The following is a 21,782-nucleotide window of genomic DNA, read 5'->3' on the forward strand; positions in this document are numbered from 1 at the left end:
TCCATATTCCACAATCATTCCCATGCTCCCATATCTATATTATAACCAGTATCTATTGCCTAATGTATCATTGAGGAATTTACTTGCTCATCCTTGGTCTCCCATTCCAATAATATCTTATACATTTTAGACAGCACTTTTACATTACATTCTAACAGATCTCTCTCCAGTTGTGATATTTGTTCCCCAAACCCTCATATCATATCTTTCTTAAATACTTGGTCCAAATGATGATATGGTATCCATGTTGTAAAACAGCATGATAATTCCTTAAATTCTTTTAATTGATACTTCCTCTCTCATTTTAATAAGAAATATCTAAAAAGTTTGTTATCTTGATTTTTTTATTTTTCCGGTAAGATTTGCCATTTCTGCATATTCCATAAGCTTTTGTATCCATTCTTCTTTTGCTGGGACTTCTTCCTCTTCTTTCCATTAACATGACAAAAGACTAGCATATTTGTAATACAACCTTCATTAGAATAGAAGGAAAAATATTTAATTGGGGAAGGGGGAACCGGGCCTTGGTGGGGAAAGCTCAGCTTGAGCTGCTGGCCTCACTGTTGCCGCTTCCTGGAAGAGAAAAGAACAGAAAAGATTCTTAATATTTTCATTTATTATTGCTGCAAGGATCTCCAAGTGGCCCACATTATTCTCCCTTCCTCATCCAATCCCTAAACTTTTCTTAAATCAGGGAGCTGCCTCCCCCCCCCCGCCACCCCCCAGCCAGGCAGGTTCTCTCTGGCCTCCCTGTTCTTCGTGAACAAAGATCAACACTCACCACTGGTGGAAACACTGGTGGCTTCCATCCCCTGGTCCCTCGGTCTCACATAAATCGTTCTTAATTTAATCCTCCTTCCATCTACTATGACGCTTTCTTCCCTCATACAGTCCAGGGGATGGATTTTGATGGAGCTGCAACTGGAGGCCAGCAGCTCTCTCATCCTGTGCAGACTGGAACATCTAGGGAAGAAAAGGAAGAAGGTCAGGAAATGGATTGTAGTTATTTCCTCGATACTCTATCTCTGCACTGCAAGCCATTTCCCTCAAAGCATCTAAGGGGGCCCTGAGGACAATCTTTAAAAATAATTCTAACCATGACCTGGTTCCCTATGTTTCTAAATCTTAAGGGATAGCAAAAGAAACAGACTGTGGAAAGAATAAGAGATCCTACTTACAAGCGTGATGAAGAAATCTGCATTTTTTTTCAGCAAACACAATTCACCCAATCCAACTTGTTTCTCACTCAATAACCTCAAATAGTTGCTCTACCCAAAGTTCTCAGCCAAGTCACTCAGCAGGGGGATGTGTCACAATGGAGGACATGACACGGTTACTTTAGCTACCTTGCTTAACAATGGGCATTGTTCCCCTTAATATTTATTTTTCAAATATATCTATCTTTCAGTGGGTTAAGTGGTTTTATTCAATTTATGTTGAAAAGGTCTAGAGTTGACTTCATCCAACATGGTGCATTTCTGGACAGGACAAGAAACACCTTGCAAACACATGGAGGGGTCACCAAGGGAAAACACTTCTGGCCTAGATGACGGCTGCTGTTTCTCACAGCATGGGATGGATGCCACCAGTGCTTCTACCAATGGGGAGTGTTGATCTTTGTTCATGAAGAACAGGGAGGCCAGAGAGAATCTGGATCTGGGGGGGGGGGGAGGCAGTTCCCTGATTCAAGAAGAGTTCAGGGATGGGATGAGGAAGGGAGAAAGGGAGGAAGGGAGAATAATGTAAGCTACCTTGAGATCATGGCAATGCACACACTTTTTAGATATGCATCATTTCACGACACAGTAATTCAGTTTTACTAGCATAAAGGTGAAGGTAAAGGGACCCCTATCCATTAGGTCCAGTCACGGACAACTCTGGTTGTGGCACTCATCTCGCTTTACTGGCCCAGTACAGCTTCTGGGTCATGTGGCTAGCATGACTAAGCCGCTTCTGGTGAACCAGAACAGCGCACGGAAACACTGTTTACCTTCCCACCGGAGTGGTTCCTATTTATCTACTTGCACTTTGACGTGTTTTCGAACTGCTAGGTTGGCAGGAGCAGGGACCGAGCAACGGGAGCTCACCCCTTCGTGGGGATTCGAACTGCCGACCTTCCAATCAGCAAGCCCTAGGCTCTGTGGTTTAGACCACAGCGCCCTTTCCAGCCTCAGGAGGAGTACAGGGAGCAATCATGCAACACATTCATGCGCTGCAGCCAATACACTAACATGTCACAACACACTGTTGGGAAAGCTCTGCTCTAACCACTATACAACACTGGTTCTCTTGATCCAAAAAAAGAAACATAAGAATAGCATTCTCTCCATTGTTGTTAGGTGGATCAATTGAACCAAGTGGTAGCAAGGAAAATAGAACATGTACAATCACCCCCACGCCCCACACTCCTGCAAACAAAGGATGAAGGGGGGGGGGAGAGTGCATTTTTTGCCAGGGGGGTGGAGATCAGCTTTGTTGAGTGACCCAGCAAAGTCTCTCCATTTCTGAGTGCAGAGCTGAGTGGATATGATTTCCGCACTGCACACACTTCCGCAAGGCTCTCTCCTGCAAATGGGATGCTGCTGCAGCTCAGAAGATGCCCTTATCTCGAAAAGCCAAAAGTGTCGAATACAACAAGGCAGAGGAAGAAGAGGAACAACTTCAGAACGATGTGGCTAAGTGTCAGAGGCAGCCACAATAAAAGGAGGGGGGATGGAGAGGCAAGGCAGTTGTGATGGAGACTGAAAAGGAACATTGGCAAATCCGACTTTCTCTTTCACAGGTAGGAGAATGGCTTTGAAAAAAGCCGAACTTGTGCAGTTCCCATTGTGCTTCTGTGGGCGGGAAGGGGGGCAGGCCAGGTGGACAGAATCCAAAGATGAACAAGCTGCCTGCACACTGTGTAACTGTCCTTTGTGAAGACTTCCAAGAAACTGTCTTAAAAGGAGGAACGAGCACAGGAAGGAATACTGATGAGGGACCCTGGCCTAATAAAGAGTGGAAGCAGACACTGTAGGCTGCAACCTCCAGATTGCTTACGTAAGGGTAGCATTACTGAGTTCAACAGGATTACTCTAGAGAAAGTGGCTTGACGATAAAGATATCTCTCCACAGAAACTGAGGCATTCAGAGGTTTCTCCCCCTGCCACACTCCACTGTTTTAAACAAACACTTCAGAGTACAATTCCACATGAACCAATTTGATAAGATTAATGGAGTCTGCTTTATTGAGTCTATGGATGGACACTCTGCACCACAGACAAGCTTTTGAGAATTCATTCAGGGCTTAACACAGGGGCTCCAAAGGTGCCAATGTGTATGCCATTAAAAATGACAAGGGAGAAAACAATGGTTAGGGTACAGCTCAGTATATAAAGTTTCAGCCAGTAAAATGTATGCAAACCAGAACCACTCTCCCCATGCTACTTACTATAAGCCCTAACCTCTGGCCCTCCAGATGTTTTGGACTACAATTCCCATTATCCCTGACTGGTCCTGTTAGCTAGGGATCATGGGAGTTATAGGCCAAAACATCTGGAGGGCCAAAGGTTGGGGATGCCTGCCCTAAGCCAACATGCGGCGAGTGCATGTGGGGGTTCTGTCCCTTGTTTCTGCTGTCACCGTTTCTGAAGCAAGTGATGATGGCCTTTGAAGAAGCTGCGGTCTCCCTCAGAGTGAGGCATTCTGGGTAAGATAGCTGAGAGATCCCCCCGTGCCCTGGTGTGGTTTGCCTTAGCAATGAAAATGCTATAGATTTAGAAAGTAAGCTTAACACTACTAAGTTAAAACAAACAAAAAAAATTTTTTCTTCCAGTAGCACCTTAAAGACCAACTAAGTTAGTTCTTGGTATGAGCTTTCGTGTGCATGCACACTTCTTCAGATACACTGAAACAGAAGTTGCCAGATCCTTCTATATAGTGAGAAGGTGGGGAGGGGTATTACTCAGAAGGGTGGTGGGAATGGGTGATTGGCAGATAGCTGTGATGAGCCTGTTGACGACTCTTAACGACTGCAATAGGTCTTACAGGAAAAAGCAAGGGGTGAGAAGGTGAAAAATGGCTTTGTCATGTATAATGAGATAAGAATCCAATGTCTTTGTTCAGACCAGGTGTCTCCATGGTTTTAAGTTTGGTAATGAGTTGCAATTCAGCAGCTTCTCTTTCCAGTCTATTTCTGAAATTCCTTTGTAGTAATACAGCTACTTTGTATAGAATGTCCTGGGAGATTGAAGTGTTCTCCTACTGGTTTCTCTGTCTTGTGATTCTTGATGTCCGATTTATGTCCGTTTATTCTTTGGTAAGTAAAAAAAATTTTTTCTAATTTTTTTTTTTTTTTTTGACTATGGCAGACCAACACGGCTACCTATCTGTAACTGGAACTACTAAGTTAGTCAGTGACTTTCAACTCCCCGCCTCCCTTAAATTTAAACTAGTGGTTGTGGAAACCGACAGTGCCACAGGCACTCTCACGAGCACGTTGTTCTGAGGAAGCACTCCCTTGGCTTTTGCTAGAGTGAGGCCTGGAGGAAGGGGTAGTGGTCCTGGTGGTGGCAGCAGAAGCAGCACACTCATGGAAAAAATGAGCAGTGCAACCGGAAAACAATTTCCTGCATCTGAGAAAAATCGGCTTGGGCCTGTCTCATTGTTCCATTCACAGTAGCACATGTTAGAAGGAAAGAGAAAAGCCTGATATTCACATCCCTGTAATAAGCTTGGCTGGACTAGTCTTGTTCAGGCTGTGAGGGCTCCAAAATCCTCTTTGCTAAGGTGGCGAGCCCATGCAAACAATTATCATTTGTGATGATTCAGTCACCCAATTTACACAGAAGTGACCCGAAAATGTCACAAAAACATCACAGAAAAGGGGTGGAACAGGGTGTTTGAAGGTTGTCTCAATGGCTCTTGCAGTAGCTCAGAACATAACCCCGTGTAAATTGGGGGTGGGAGTGGTTGCTTGTTCTTTGTGTTGAGAATATTTGAGTATTTTCTCCTGTTTTGAAACCGCTTTCATTTGATAGAAGACTTATTAAACTCACTGTAACCTTTCAGAATATAATAGGGGCAAAGCAGTACTGCCCACAGTAAGATTAATCACTGACAGCAAGGGAAATGGGGAACATATTTCCTCATCTGCAACCTCTGCCCTGGCAGCAGACCTGGTTTCAGCATCAAAGGGGAATGTCGGGTATGGCTTTGCCATTCTAGTGAAAACGTGGCCTTTCCTTACTTCCCATCTGCGACAGACACTCTCTGCAGGGTAGTTTATTAATTATCCCTAAATATAAATAGAAATCAGCAGGTGTGTGAGTTTCTAGAAATGGCACTTTAATTGAATTGCCGAGCTATGCTTGCACTGGACCATCAGTCGTTACACATGCATGCTCAAAATAAAAACACAAATAAATGTTCCCACCCTACATTCTTTTAGATTGGTTTTATCCGCACGGGTCCTTTTGCATTTCTTTTTTTAAAAGACTTACTGTAAAATGGGATTTTACTGCATGTTTGTCACTCAAGTGGATGATGGCAATTCTAGTAAAGGTAAAGGACCCATGGATGGTTAAGTCCAGTCAAAGGTGACTATGGGGTTGGGCTCATCTCGCATTCAGGCCGAGCGAGCTGCCGTTTGTCCACAGACAGCTTTTTGGGTCATGTGGCCAGCTTCTGATATAACGGGACACCGCGACGGAAACCAGAGCACATGGAAATGCCATTTACCTTCCCGTCACAGTGGTATCTATTTATCTGCTTGCACTGGCGTGCTTTCGAACTGCTAGGTTGGCAGGAGCTCGGACAGAGCAATGGGAGCTCACCCCGACATGGGGATTCGAACTGCCGACCTTCTGATCGGCAAGCCCAAGAGGCTCAGTGGTTTAGACCACAGTGCCACTTGTGCTTCTATATGAGCTCTACTTCTAGCCCCATGAGGCAGTGGTTATTTTGGAATCCCAAAAATTCAGAAGTCCAACTTGATGCTGGGCAATGCATTTGAGGAGGATTCTAAAATGGCTGTCGCCTCAAAAGGATGAGAGTTGAGTGGCTCCCATATAGAAGTATCATCACTTGCTTGGGTAAGGATGTGGGAGGGGGAAGGGGTGACGGGGGAAAGAAAACAGAGCAAAGGGAAGTAACTGGCGGGGAAGGAGGAGAAGCTAGCAAAGAGGAAGGAAAGCATCAGACAGGCATCAGGGAAAAAGGAGAAGTAAACAATTTATTACTGTGTCTTAGGGTGATATTGAGAGAGGAGGGTAGCTATTTTCTGAACGGCCTTATCCCCACATGGTATAGATTTTAATGCTTTAAATGTCATTACAGAGGGGGCAGGTTTAGTCGTTGTCTGAGGACTATTCCTGCCTCCGGGTCTGGTCCTGACCGGATGGATACTAGAATCAGCAAGGGATGCCCACATGACCTGAAGGTGCTGCTGTGCAATGCCAGGTCAATGATTCATAAGACCACTGCCATCCATGACTTGATCATGGATGGAGGACTTGACCTGGCATGTGTAACAGAGACTTGGTTGGATGAAGCAGATGGGCCTGTCCTTGCCGCTGCTTGTCCACCAGGTTTCTCTTACGCACAGCAACCCAGGTCATGTTGGCGGGGAGGGGGGTTGCAGTGATTTTTAGGAAGTCATTAGTTTGCACCAGGCGTCCTATTGGGAAGACCCAGTTTTCCGAGTGCATGTTCTGGAAGTTGGGCAATAGGGGCAGTACAGGATTCCTTTTGGTGTATCGACCTCCCCGCTGCACCAAGGATTCCCTGCCCGAGCTGCTTCAGGTCGTGGCGGATGTTCTCCTGGAAACACCTAGCTTGGTCGTCCTAGGGGATTTTAACATGCATGCCGACACGACCTTACAAGGGGCCGCTCGGGACTTCGTGGAAAGCATGGCCTCCATGGGGCTGTCCCTGAATAAGTCTGGCCCAACCCATAGCCGTGGACATGCCTTGGACCTGGTGTTTACCTCTATGGATGTTGGTGATCTGACACTAAGTAAAAGCGAAATGAAAGAAGTGCCATGGTCAGATCACTTCCTGGTGCAACTGGACTTCTCTGCGACCCATCCCCTCTGCAGGGAGGTGGGACCAATTTGGATGGTCCGCCCCCGCCACTTAATGGATCCAAATGGTTTCCAGAGAGTGGTAGGGGATGCTTTATCCCATGTTGATGGCCTTTCAGCTGATTCCCTGGTGGCCCGCTGGAATGTGGAGTTAACCAGGGCTATTGACTGTTTGGCTCCGAAGCGCCCTCTCCGATTGCATGGAGCCCGGACAGCCCCATGGTTTTCCACGGATCTGAGGGCAATGAAACAATCGTTGAGACGGCTAGAGCGCCGGTGGCGGATAACTCATTCCGAATCTGACCGGACACAGGTTAGAGCTCAACGTCGAGCCTACCAAGTGGCGATAGCGACAGCGAAGAAGAATTTCTTCACCGCCTCTATTGCATCTGCAGAAAACAGCAGCAGGAGACTTTTTCAGGTGGTTCACAATTTAGCGGAACCACCTGCAACATCGGGGCCCAGTACGGGCCACATGTTCTCCTGCAATGATTTTGCAAAGTTTTTTGCAGATAAAATCGCTCAGATTCGGGAAGAAGTAGACTCCATCGTGGGAGCAGGGCCAGGGCAGGAGAGTGCTAGAGTTTTGTCTAGTTAAGTTGAGTGGGATCAATTCCAATCTGTTACCTCCGAGGATGTGGACAGGCTGCTTGGACGAGTGAAACCAACCACCTGTCTCCTGGATCCTTGCCCATCCTGGCTTATAAAAGCTAGCCGGGAAGGACTGGGCGATGGGCTTTGTGGGGTGGTGAATGCTTCCCTCCATGAGGGAGCCTTCCCAGACCCGCTGAAAGAGGCGGTTATTAAACCGCTTCTTATAAAACCATCTTTAGATGCGGCCACGACCAACTATTGCCCAGTCTCAAATCTTCCATTCTTGGGCAAGGTGAATGAGCGAGCGGTTGCTGAACAACTCCAGGCACGCCTGGAAGAAGCGGACCATTTGCATCCCTTCCAGTCGGGATTCAGGCCTCATCATGGGACTGAAACTGCCTTGGTCGCACCGGTTGATGATCTCCGGCGGGCTAGGGACAAAGGTGAGAGCTGTTTCCTAGTTCTGCTGGATCTCTCAGCGGCGTTTGATACCATCGACCATAACATCCTTCTGGACCTCCTTGAGGGGCTGGGAGCTGGGGGCACTGTCATACAGTGGTTCCGCTCCTTCCTCCTGGGCCGTGTTCAGAAAGTGGTGGTGGGGGATGAGTGTTCAGACCCCTGGGCTCTCACTTGTGGGGTGCCTCAGGGTTCTGTCCTCTCCCCCATGCTTTTGAACATTTTCATGCAGCCGCTGGGAGAGATCATCAGGAGGTTTGGGCTGGGTGTTCATCAGTATGCGGATGATACCCAGCTCTACCTCTCTTTTAAATCAGAACCAGTGAAGGCGGTGAAGGTCCTGTGTGAGTGTCTGGAGGCGGTTGGAGGATGGATGGCGGCTAACAGATTGAGGTTGAATCCTGACAAGACAGAAGTACTGTTTTGGGGGGACAGGAGGCGAGCCGGTGTGGAGGATTCCCTGGTCCTGAATGGTCCTGTGCCCCTGAAGGACCAGGTGCGCAGCCTGGGAGTCATTTTGGACTCACAGCTGTCCATGGAGGCACAGGTCAAATCTGTGTCCAGGGCAGCTGTTTACCAGCTCCATCTGGTACGTAGGCTGAGACGAGTGGTACATGCTCTGGTTATCTCCCGCTTGGACTACTGCAATGCACTCTACGTGGCGCTACCTTTGAAGGTGACTCGGAAACTACAACTAATCCAGAATGTGGCAGCTAGACTGGTGACTGGGGGCGGCCGCCGGGTCCATATAACACCGATCTTGAAAGACCTACATTGGCTCCCAGTACGTTTCCGAGCACAATTCAAAGTGTTGGTGCTGACCTTTAAAGCCCTAAACGGCCTCGGTCCAGTATACCTGAAGGAGTGTCTCCACCCCCATCGTTCTGCCCGGACACTGAGGTCCAGCGCCGAGGGCCTTCTGGCGGTTCCCTCATTGCGAGAAGCAAAGCTACAGGGAACCAGGCAGAGGGCCTTCTCGGTAGTGGCGCCCGCCCTGTTGAACGCCCTTCCAGCAGATGTCAAAGCGATAAACAACTACCTGACATTCAGAAGACATCTTAAGGCAGCCCTGTTCAAGGAAGTTTTTAACGTGTGATATTTTACTGTATTTTTGGTTTCTATGGAAGCTGCCAAGAGTGGCTGGGGAGGCCCAGCCAGCTGGGCGGGGTATAAATAATAAATTATTATTATTATTATTATTATTATTATTATTATTATTATTATTATTATTATTTCCAACATGCCCCAAGTGATCTACATACAGATCCATAATCAAGAGACAGAAGAATGGAAGCTGCTCTTCGCAAACACTGAAATGAATCTACAGTTTTCTTCAAAACACTAATGCCCCATGTTCACATGGTGGCGGCAGCAATGAAAGGGAATGAGGGAATATGTATCCAGCAACTGTACAAAGACAACAATCTTCCACCCAACGAAAGAAATTCATAATTTTCACTGGGGGAAAGGCAAGGAAACCCAAACCTAGTGCAAACCTGGTTGGGAGGAGAGGAATCGTTTCCAGCCCTAGTCTACCAGTGACCCAAATAGCACAGTGAAGGCTAACTTAAGGGTGGGTGGGAAGCTCATGGGGCAAAATGCTCCTGAACTCCAGTGTGGGAAGCCTCTACTCCCTCCCACTCCCATGGGGCTCCATGGAGATCATGACATGTGCAAAAACTCTTGCCCACCATTGCTCCTCACCAGCCGTGGGCAAAGGGGTTCCAGGACCTAATTTGGCCTAGAATGCAGCTTCTTTGGCGGGGGGGGGGGGGTAAGGTTACCAGATTTTTTCCAATGAATCCAGGGACACTTTTCGACTTCCTACTAAATAGATGGATTTTGTCAGGGGACTAATTTGTAAATCCGGGGTCTGTCCCCAGGAAACAGGGACGTCTGGTAACCTTAGGTTAAGTGGGATTATGTTACAGTAGAATAATAATAATAATAATAATAATAATAATAATAATAATAACAACAACAACAACAACAACAACAAAACAACAACAACAACAACAACAATAATAATATATTTCTTTTATACCCTGCCCTCCCCAGCCAAGACCGGGCTCAGGGCAGCTAACAACCAATAATAAAAACATGTTGATTAAAATACAATTTAAAAAACAAGATTAAAGTACAATATTAAAACATTAGGAGGGAATCAAACTGATTCTAAGCCAAAGGCCAGGTGGAACAACTCCGTCTTACAGGCCCTGGGGAAAGAAATCAGATCCTGCAGGGTCCTGGTCTCATGAGGCAGAGCGTTCCACCAGGCCGGAGCCAGTGTTGAAAAGGCCCTGGCTCTGGTTGAGGCTAATCTAACTTCCTTAGGGCCCAGGACCTCTGGGGTGTTGCTATTTATGGACCTTAAGGTCCTCCATGGGAGGATGGCATGTGCCATCAGAACTTTGTGTGTCACTTCATGCAAGACTTCTGCAGTAAAAACAGCATGGAAAGCTTATTGCCGGTGAGAGAAGCTGCTGTTCGTTTTTAAAGGTGGCTTTCCTCATATCTTTGGTGGTATGAACTCCTGCTTTGGAAAAGCATGCATGCAAACTCTTTTACATACACATAGGTCATCTATGAATCTCTGCTGGCACCATGTTCGTTGCCAGTTTTCTCTGGAAGTTGTTCCTACGAAAGGGTGGCTTTACTTTTGGGAATCAGGAAACTTTTTCTTTCTTTCCCAATGTAAGCATTTTTATGTTATTTTTTTTTGGGGGGGGGTCATTGTGGAGGAGAAAAAGTAGATTGTTTATCAGTCTAGGCTAACCTATATTTCTTTTTCCGTTATTTCTATAACTCTTTACCAGACAGCCATCAATTTTTCATTCAAATTATTTCAGATATTTGTGACTAACCTACATTTGTGCAGTTCTGGCAGCCCTGGATTAAACTCGTCTCTGGAGAAGATATGTATATCAAATGTGCAACATAATTCTCATGCAAACGTCTTATCTGAAAATGAATGGTCAGGAAAGAAATATATGTTTTTTCCAAAGATTATCACAAAATTGTTCTATTGCATAATTTTAAAGATGTGCCATGGAACCGGGGGGGGGGGGGAGAGAAAAACTGGGATTTGTTCTATCAAATCGTGTAGCAACATGATCATAGCTTGTGCCTCCACCCACCTGCTTTAAAATAGCACAGTGCTGAATTCCACCCCTTTACTACAAACATTTCAACATAAATTAACATGAATGTTATACTTCAGCAGATGAACACACACGACCATTTCCTGTATAGAATATGCATTTCCGGAATAAAATGCACAATTAAAAGAAGGATTTATATGTGGTTCAGTGGCAGTACAGGGAGCAAAGGAAAGCGTCTGTAAAAAGTGTGATTTGCCCACAGGAATCCATATAATCCAGGCCATCGAGCAAAATTTTGAGTGCTAAGTGGTCCCTCCCTGATGCTTGAGTAAAGAGAATGCGAGAGGACGGCAAGCTTGCACTGAAAACCTCATGAAGCAACATCTTGTGATGGGTGTTTTTAGCTCCCCCCCCCCCCCTTTGCTTTGGAAGCCTTATAAGAATCTGCTGAAGGAGACGGACAATGGGGAACATCAAGGGAGGGGTGTTTCTAGGACTAAAAAGAAATTCCCTTGTTATTTTTGCTGTTGGGTACTACATGCTTTTTAAGGACAATAGTACCTTGGGTTACAGACGCTTCAGGTTACAGATGCTTCATGTTACAGACGCTTCAGGTTACAGACTCCACTAACCCAGAAATAGTACCTCAGGTTAAGAACTTTGCTTCAGGATGAGTACAGAAATTGGGTGGTGGCAGTGCGGCGGCAGCAGGAGGCCCCATTAGCTAAAGTGATACCTCAGGTTAAGAACAGTTTCAGGTTAAGAACGGACCTCCAGAACTAATTAAGTTCTTAACCCGAGGTACCACTGTAATCTTGTTATATTTATAGTATTGGAATGTACCATATTTTTCCGTGTATAACACGCCTTCATGTATATTTGGGGGGACTCAAATTTAAGAAAATAGAGTTGTTGAGCTTCTATTTTTTTGGGGGGATGCAGAAAATCACTAACCCGGATGACAAACGCTCAGAATCGCTCGTGTCGCAGAAGCCAACTGCCGTCTGTCCACTCGCCAACAGCAGCCGGAATTCGAATGCCCAACTGCCGCAGTGGCACCCAATCCACGGCAGCCCTTGCCGCAGCAACCAATCACCCACCAAATCACCACTGACATGCTGTGGCTCGCAGCTACAACCAATCACCCATCCCCACAACGTACTGCCCGTGTATAAGATGACCCCCGTTTATTAATATTATTTTTGAGTAAAAAAACCACCTAGTCTTATACAGTGGTACCTCGGGTTACATATGCTTCAGGTTACATACGCTTCAGGTTACAGACTCCACTAACCCAGAAATAGTGCTTCAGGTTAAGAACTTTGCTTCAGGATGAGATCAGAAACCGTGCTCCGGTGGCACGGCAGCAGCAAGAGGCCCTATTAGCTAACATGGTGCTTCAGGTTAAGAACAGTTTCAGGTTAAGTACGGACCTCTGGAACGAATTAAGTACTTAACCCGAGGTACCACTGTACATGGAAAAGTACAGTATTTTTTTCAGATGTTCCATTTCCGGTTGATTTACAATGCTATCTGCAGCGGGGAGGACTGCAGGGCCTGCTCCCTTCCAAGGCTTTCACCAGCCGGCCTAGGGGGTGGGGCCCAGACCCTCACACTTCCAGGTACTTACTTACCCTGGGAAGCCAAGGAACCATCTGCTGCAGAGAAGACTGCAGGGCCCATTGCTGGACTCACTGGAGTGAAATCCTGGGGAAGTGATAGGGGTGGGTGGGTGTTCTGCTGTTGCTTCCCTGCTCCAACTGTCCATGTGTTTAGAAATGTTCTTATGCAGTCGGTGGCATTTTTCTTTTTTTGCTCTGTTCCTGGTGGGTTGGATGTTTGGTTGGGGCTCCGGGTTGGTTTAGTTTTTGTCGGGAATGAGCCAGCTCCTAGTGAAACTCCACAGCCAGCTGCAGAACAGAGAGAGTTAGATCTGCAGCCAGCTGAACAGCGGCCAGTGCCCAGTGCAACTGCCACGGGCATTGGAATGCCGGTTGCCGAGGGAACGACGGAGAGCGGCCTGGAATGCAGCCAAAGCTCTCTGGAAGATCAATTAGGCACGAACAGGCAAGGAGATAGTCTGTCGGAACCAGATCAGGTTGGAGCTAAGCCAATAAGTCACAAAAGCCAGCAAATGGGGGGGGGGGTTTGCTAGACAGGAAGAAAAACCAAAGACATGAGAGTCGTAAGTTGAATATCTTCTGTAGATCCCAGAATGACTTTTTAGAAGGATCATCTGAGTAATGATGCCGGATGCTTTGTTTAAACCATCCGGAGCTACCTGTTGTTTTTGGCAATAATGCTCCTTTTTAATTACCTACACCAGGCGTGTACAACAGGACGATCATGATTTACTGGTCGATTGTGTGGATGCAACAGGTTGATTGCGGGGTGTTCTGTGGTGATCCCTAAAAGAAGCTTAGAAATTGTTTTGCACCCCCCCAAAAAAAGCTCAAGAACTCTGGGCAATGACAATGGGTAGATCACTGCCAATTTTTTAATACTGGGAGTAGATCACAGTCCCTTGGGAGTTGGACGTGCCTGACCTACGCTTACTATGTTATCCAGCTGAGAACCTAGACTCCTGACAGTTTGGGTATAATTGTATTCCCCTTCCCCCCACTGTTTTGTTGGCTATTCTATTGTTTATACTTTGTTCTGAAGAAGAGGTGGTCAGAGCTGCCTGGGGCAGGTTCCACAGGGGGAGAATGCACTGGGACACCCGATTTCAGTGATCACGGGCAGGAGGAGGAGTTACGCTAAGACCAGACCATGTCATTACCGAGGAGGCAGGTTTAGTCATTGTTTGAAGACTATCCCTGCCTCTGGGTCTGGTTTTGACCGGAAAGATACTGGAATCACCTCAAGGTGCTGCTGTGCAATGCCACGTCAATTATTCATAAGATCACTGCCATCCGTGACTTGATCGTGGATGGAGGACTTGATCTGGCATGTGTAACAGAGACTTGGTTGGATGAAGCAGATGGGCCAGATCTTGCCGCTGCTTGTCCACCAGGTTTCTCTTACGCACAGCAACCCTGGTCATAAACCCCCATTGTTTAGCCCAGACACTGAGGTCCAGCGGTGAGGGCCTTCTGGCGGTTCCCTCCCTGTGAGACGTGAGGTTACAGGGAACAAGGCAGAGGGCCTTCTCGGTGGTGACACCCCCCTGTGGAATGCTCTCCCATCAGATGTCAAGGAAATAAACAACTATCCAACTTTTAGGAGACATCTGAAGGCAGCCCTCTTTGGGGAAGTTTTTAATGATTGATTCTATGAATATTCTGTTGGGAAACCAAGCCAGATGGTATAAATAATAAATGATGATGATGATGTTTTAATACATCCCTGTTTCTTTGTTGTAAGCTGCTTTGAGCATGATTTCTTTGTAGAAAAGCAGCCTACAATGAAAATGAAGGAAGGAATGAAATCAAGCCACCCAGATAGGTTGCAATCCTAACAAGACTTACCTTGGCCCTCTTTAATTCAATGGGACTGACAGCTGAGTAGACATAGTTAGGATTACTTTGGATGGATGGCTTTGTGATGGTCCATTAACCCCTTCATTCACTTTGTCTTTAGGGCACCACAGGACTCTGTTGCTTTTGCTACCAAAGACTAACAAGGCCTGCGAACTGCAAATTTATGAACTGGAAAAGGAAACACACAAGCAAGGTAAGTGATCTGTAAATATTTGTTGACAACTGAGAAATATGTGTGCATTGGGTGCTATGTTACATAAAAAATAGGTATAGTTCCACATCAGTGTATGTTGAAACGGAACAAAAGCTTGTGCAAAATAATACAATTGCAGCAGAACTAAAAGTACTGGATACAAACGATAGTTAGAATGGATTGGGGAAAGTTTGTACATTCCTAGTTTGAACTGGAGATATACACTTTTTTCCTCCCAATCTTAGTCATCAGGTGACACCTCACACAAACCTCTGTGCTTTCCATTGCACAGACATTCATTGATGGCAAACAGATTAAAAATGTAAATCATATTAACTTTCTAACAATTTCACCAAAGAAGTCCATGGGACTTACCTTATTTATTCTCTCAGTATGCCGAAGAATTGATGCTTTTGAATTATGGTGCTGGAGGAGACTCTTGAGAGTCCCATGGACTGCAAGAAGATGAAACCTATCCATTCTGAAGGAAATCAGCCCTGAGTGCTCACTGGAAGGACAGATCCTGAAGCTGAGACTCCAATACTTTGGCCACCTCATGAGAAGAGAAGACTCCCTGGAAAAGACCCTGATGTTGGAAAAGATGGAGGGCACAAGGAGAAGGGGAAGGCAGAGGACAAGATGGTTGGATAGTGTTCTCGAAGCTACCAGCATGAGTCTGACCAAACTGCGTCGGACACGACTAAACGACTAAACAACAACAAGCCCTGTGAGGTAGGCTAGAACAATGGAGAGTGGCTAGCTCAAAGTCACCAGATAAACTCGTGAGTGATTGAAAAATTGTGTCCCAGTCTCTCCAGCACTCTTTCGCTCCATTCACTTTGGGTGGCATAAAAGAAAAGTAAGGTGCCCCGCCAGGAAATAAAAGATTTTCTATCTCTTTTAACATCACAGGTAAAGCCAGCACCCAAGAACCACACTGAAATGCTTTCTGAAATCATCCGCATTGTGCAAGATTTTCTCTTCTTGTCTCAAAAGCAGGTGGTTGTGGAGGAAGACAGTCAACCTCCCATTCCATCCAAGTCTCCTGCTGTGATTAGAAACTCAAATCATTTTTCTTCTTCTCTTGTAAAAAAAGGAAGAAAAAAGTTCCAGCTGAAGAAATATTACTTTTGGTGCGTCGATTACTATGACAACCCTTCAGAGATTTGTATCTATCTTTACGTCTGAGGTTTTGCTCTCACTGAAAAGAAGAATTACCTGGGTTGGATCTTGATGGCCATTTATTTTTAATCATTTTCTTTGGATACCATCCCGACAGAGAAAAGGAAATCTGCCTGGATGCATCCAGATTTTTATTTTTTTTTAAGGTCTCTTGCAACAGATTCTGTACTTCACATTCTCTGCTAGTCTTTTAAATAGGAAAAGGAGCTCCCCACCTTGCAATAATTGAGGGGAAATTGTTTTAAGAAGTCTAACGAACAAACAGGGATATCAAACAAAAGCTCAGGATTAAGAGACAGGCAGTTTATAGAAGAATTTCATTCCAATAGTTGGGCATTGGTCTTGTCAAAACTTAGTTGTGAGGCTGGGCCATGTAACTTTTTCAGCTGTTAAATGATGAAGAAAATTAAGCACAACAAAGCATCAAACATTAAAAACTTCCCTATACAGGGCTGCCTTCAGATATCTTCTGAAAGTCAGGTAATTGTTTATTTCTTTGACATCTGATGGGAGGGTGTTCCACAAGGTGAGAAGGCCCCTTTGCTTGGTTCCCTGTAACTTCACTTCTCGCAATGAGGGAACCGCCAGAAAGCCCTTGAAGCTGGAACTCAGTGTCCAGGCTGAACCAATTCCCTAGATTGCTGCCTCCGTGTTTCCTCTGCTTGTAATTGATGTAGAGAATCCAAATGCTGCAACATTGAGGTAAAGTTGTTGTAAGTAAAAGGAGATATATTGCCATAAAGACATATTGCTGGAGGGGGTGGGGCAGTACTAAGCCTATAATAGTTGAAGCCTGTTCCACCATTTGGTTTTCTGTAGAATGCTTCCTTTCAGTAGGAAAATAGCTCAAATGGTGTTTGGTTGTGATTTGTGTTGCATGTGATATAAGTGAATGGGACACAAAGGCAGTCTTTCACTTTTATGTGCGCGTTATGTGATTTGTTTGTTTGTGCTAGAGTACTTTGTGCCCACAGCTAATGGATTCTCTTGACTCACCTGGGTTGCATAAAGAAAATTAATAGGACTACAGAATATGAGGGAGAGGAGATGGGGCAACTTTCATTTTCCACAGTTAACATTTCTGTTCTTCCTACATTGTTTTAACTTATTTGACTGAAGATGGAAAGTTCACTGGTGATGAAGGAGTCAATTCAGCTGTTACACATCTGGAACCCTTTGAATAGGGCTATAAAACTGCAAATCTTCATATATAAATCTTCTTGTGAATTAAGGATGCTCGAGGAATTCATTCTTTTGAATTCTGATCTGTGCCTCCACAGATGCTTTCTTAGATCATCCTGGTACTACACTTCCTAATATTCCATTAGAGATCTTGGCTAGCAACAAAAAGGTGTTGGTGTTGTTGTTTAGTCATTTAGTCGTGTCCGACTCTTCGTGACCCCATGGACCAGAGCACGCCGGGCAAAAAGGTAGCCAAATGCAAAAGCAAGCTGTTTAGAAAAGTTCGTTTCGGGAGAAAATTAGTTTAAAGCCCATATTTATACGTGATTTGTGTGTAGACTTGAACAATAAATAATTATCACACTGATGCAGGAATGGAACAGATTTGTGAGTGAACACGCAGGAAACTGCTATGAACAGGAACCTGACTGATTTACCTGTCTCTGCTGGAAAATACATTTGCTGAACTTTGAAACTGAAATAGTACTGCACTGCCTGGAAATGTGCTAGGTACCATTGCTTACTCTGAGATTCAGTAATTTATTTCTGCATTCCAAATTTGATACAGCCTAAACAAGAAGAACAATGGTTTTCAAGCACATTCTAATCCATTTCTCTTTAGCATTACAAATAGTACCTTGCATAGCTATTCCTTCGTTCTGTGATGGAAAGAAGAAAGGCACAGGCTGTAAGGGGAAGCTGGTTACCCTAGGGAAGGTCTTATTCAAAGTGACCATAAGAATGCACAAGCACACCAACGTTCAAAAAATTAGGTACTATGCAGGTATGGGCCAGTGTTTCCCAAAATGGGCAATACCACCACCTTGGGGAGCAGTATTAGCCTCAGTTGCAATTGGGAGGCATTGAATAAAAATAAGGAGGCAGTGGAAGCATAAAAAAGAGGAAACTTTCTGTATCCAGGAAACAATTCCAAGAAACAATTCTGTATCCAGGGCAGCTGTCTACCAGCTCCATCTGGTACGCAGGCTGAGACCCACCCTGCCCGCAGGCTGTCTCGCCAGAGTGGAGCCTACTCAGCTCATCTCCTGCTTGGACTACTGCAATGCGCTCTCTGTGGGGCTACTTTTGAAGGTGGCCTGGAAACAACAACTCATCCAGAACGTGGCAGCTAGACTGCTGACTGGGAGTGGTCGCCCAGACCACATAACACCAGTCTTGAAAAACCTACATTGGCTCCCAGTACGTTTCTGAGCACAGTTCAAAGTGTTGGTACTGACATTTAAAGCCCTAAACGGCCTCGGCCCAGTATACCTGAAGGAGCATCTCCACCCCCATCATTCTGCCCGGACACTGAGGTCCATCTCCAAGGGCCTTCTGGCAGTTCCCTCACTGCGAGAAGTGAGGTTACAGGGAACCAGACAGAGGGCCTTCTCGGTAGTGGCGCCCGCCCTGTGGAATGCCCTCCCATCAGATGTCAAATAGATAAAAAACTACCTGATATTTAGAAGACATCTGAAGGCAGCCCTGTTCAGGGAAGTTTCTAATGTGTGACATTTTAATGTATATTTAATCTTTGTTGGAAGACGCCCAGAGTGGCTGGGGAAACCCAGCCAGATGAGCAGGATACAAATAATAAATTATTATTATTATTATTATTATTATTATTATTATTATTATTATTACTTTTGGAAAACCACTGAAATATGTTTCATCTGTTGTGTAATGATGCTTACCACCCGCTTGGGCACTGTTGCAGGACAACGACAACGCCTCCCCAGGATCTGGCAGTCATGCTGGAGGCGAGGGGTTTTCCTGCACTTGGGTGAACCCTGTATGTAATTTGAATATTACTATGGTGTCATATTTCTTCTTCATGGATCACTGCCTTCTCAAGGCGAAGGGGATTGAATAACTCAGAGAAGCTATGAGCTATGCCGTGCAGGGCCACCCAAGATGGACAGGTCATAGTGGAGAGTTTTGACTAATCATGTTCCACCTGGAGCAGCAACCAGCAAGCCACTCAAGTATCCCTGCCAAGAAAATTCAGTGGACAAAAACAAAATATGGTCTGAAGCTCAACATCAAAAAAACTAAGATCATGGCCACTGATCCCATCACCTCCTGGCAAATAGAAGGGGAAGAAATGGAGGCAGTGAGAGATTTTACTTTCTTGGGCTCCATGATCACTGCAGATGGTAACAGCAGTCATGAAATTAAAAGACACCTGCTTCTTGGGAGAAAAGCAATGACAAACCTAGACAGCATATTAAAAAGCAGAGAAATCACCTTGCTGGCAAAAGTCCATAGAGTTAAAGCTATGGTTTTCCCAGTAGTGATGTATGGAAGTGAGAGGTGGACCATAAAGAAGGCTGATCACCAAAGAATTGATGCCTTTGAATTTATGCTTTTGAATGATGCTGGAGGAGACTCTTGAGAGTCCCATGGACTCTCAAGAAGATCAAACGTATCCATTCTTAAGGAATTCAGCCCTGAATGCTCACTGGAAGGACAGATCATGAAGCAGATGCTCCAATACTTTGGCCACCTCGTGAGAAGATAATACTCCCTGGAAATGACCCTGATGTTGGGAAAGATGGAGGGCACAAGGAGAAGAGGACGACAGAGGATGAAATGGTTGGACAGTGTACTCAAAGCTACTAACATGAGTTTGACCAAACTGCGGGAGGCAGTGGAAGACAGGAGTGCCTGGCATGCTCTGGTCCATGGGGTCACAAAGAGTCGGACATGACTAAACGACTAAAGAACAGCAACAAATGGTGTCATATTTACAACATCATTTCCTTTGCTATGTTGTAGGATGTAGGTGGAAATAAAGATGCGTAAAAGAATGCAAATTGGTCACTGCATGGTGGATTAGTTAAATTCAGATCTACAGTCTAGTCTGGGAGGTGTATATCTTTCACCAGGTACAACAAATACATTGGGGTTGGTGCAGTGACTCTTCAGGGTCTATGACCTCTTCCTTTTTCTTACTTTGGTACCTGAATCCTTTTAATTGGAGATACTTTGGATTGCACTTGGAGCTTCTTGTATGCAAAGCAGGTGCTTTACACTCACATTTGGTTATTTCCCCTAACCCTCATTTTTTTAAAGCCTGCACAAGTGAAGTTTCATGGCACTGGAGAACAGCGGCTAGGACAATGGGGATTAATAGAAACTGACAATATTCCCCTCATCCCTGCCCCTAATTTGGATCTGCATTAATACAAATCTAGAGGGGATGTGCTGCAAAACTGTTTAGTCCCAGCTCATTAATTGACCACTTTATTTCTTTTCCTTAAATACATGAACAAAGCAATTTAACGGGGCTGTTAAATTACCATTGGCTAAGACCAAGCATAAGCTGTGATTTGAACAGCGATGGAGAAATCCAGGTGAATCGGAGCAGTAAGACGCACAAAGGAAAACATCATAAATCCATTCATCTTGCACAGCATCTCTTTTCCGTGATTCACGCCAGTTTCCTGCAGCCCCTGCAATTTCAGGATGATTTCACAAGATTTTCTTTAAAAAGGAATCCCTGTGCTGATAATCAACGGATCTGCTTTTCGGCCCCTGCGATGCTTCCAATGAGTGCCTTCCACGTCACCAAAGTTGGTGAAGTTGAGGCTGGAGGATGTTCTGCATCTTCCTTAGCTTCAGGGAAGATTTGGTACTTTTTTGCAGCTAATTAAACTGCAGAGTTAGTTCACAGTTACGAATAGATCAAGAGCAAAGTGGTTCGTGATTCTCCGAGACATGTCAAAATCTCAATGGGAAGCTTTGTTTAAAAATCTTCCACCCACTATTCTACTGCCACACAGCTTCTTGAGCCCTCACAGACATGCTCCTTCTAGGTGCATGTAAAAAAGGTAAAGGACCCCTGGACGCTTAAGTCCAGTCAAAGGCGACTATGGGGTTGTGGTGCTCATTTAGAAGACATCTGAAGGGACCCCTGTTCAGGGAAGTTTTTAATGTGTGACATTTTAATGTATTTTTAATCTTTGTTGGAAGCTGCCCAGAGTGGCTGGGGAAACCCAGCCAGATGGGCGGGGTACAAATAATAAATTGTTATTGTTATTGTTATTGTTATTGTTATTGTTATTGTTATTGTTATTGTTATTGTTGTTGTTGTTATTGTTGTTGTTATTGTTATTGTTATTGTTATCTCGCTTTCAGGCCAAGGGAGCTGGCGTTTGATCACAAACAGCTTTCCAGCTTAGACGAAATCACTTCTGGTGCAATGGAACACCGTGACAAAAACCATAGCACACGAAATGCCGTTTACCTTCCTGCCACAGCAGTACCTATTTATCTACTTGCACTGGTGTGCTTTTGAACTGCTAGGTTGGCAGGGGAGGTCCATATACCTCTCAGCAGTAAAATGGCCTTTGTAATGGCTTGTAGATTTCCTGTTCAAGATATTTTTTAAGAAGAGCTTCAGTGTAGAACAGCAGCCTTGGCAACTGGTGGAGCTGTATTTGGTGAAACTAAAGACAAATCTCTGGGTTCCACCTCAGGCAAAGCAGCTGAGGAAAATGAAACGATTTCTGAAAGCATCACAAAC

The 21,782-nt window shown here is 45.1% G+C and overlaps 2 long non-coding RNA genes across 5 annotated transcripts in view; one reads left to right on the plus strand and one right to left on the minus strand.

The window, feature by feature from the left end:
* Positions 1-13,165, minus strand: part of LOC310765440 — a 30,554-nt gene extending 17,389 nt beyond the window's left edge. Inside the window, exons 1-2 of one of the 3 annotated variants that reach the window (XR_014549582.1) lie at positions 12,850-13,165; positions 10,979-11,075 (exon numbers count right to left, since the gene is read on the minus strand). This is a non-coding gene — a long non-coding RNA (uncharacterized lncRNA). Of the gene's footprint in view, positions 1-10,978; positions 11,076-12,169; positions 12,244-12,849 lie in introns of those variants that run through there. The other 2 variants (XR_014549583.1, XR_014549584.1) reach the window with 2 other exon arrangements.
* The window catches only part of LOC310765449, a 57,647-nt gene continuing 48,556 nt past the window's right edge, over positions 12,692-21,782 (plus strand). For both annotated transcript variants that reach the window (XR_014549595.1, XR_014549596.1), the window contains exons 1-2: positions 12,692-12,837; positions 14,798-14,890. This is a non-coding gene — a long non-coding RNA (uncharacterized lncRNA). The remainder of the gene's footprint in view (positions 12,838-14,797; positions 14,891-21,782) is intronic.

Source organism: Podarcis filfolensis (genome assembly GCF_964270895.1).
Source record: "Podarcis filfolensis genome assembly, chromosome: 6".
Classification (NCBI taxonomy): Eukaryota; Metazoa; Chordata; class Lepidosauria; order Squamata; family Lacertidae; genus Podarcis; species Podarcis filfolensis.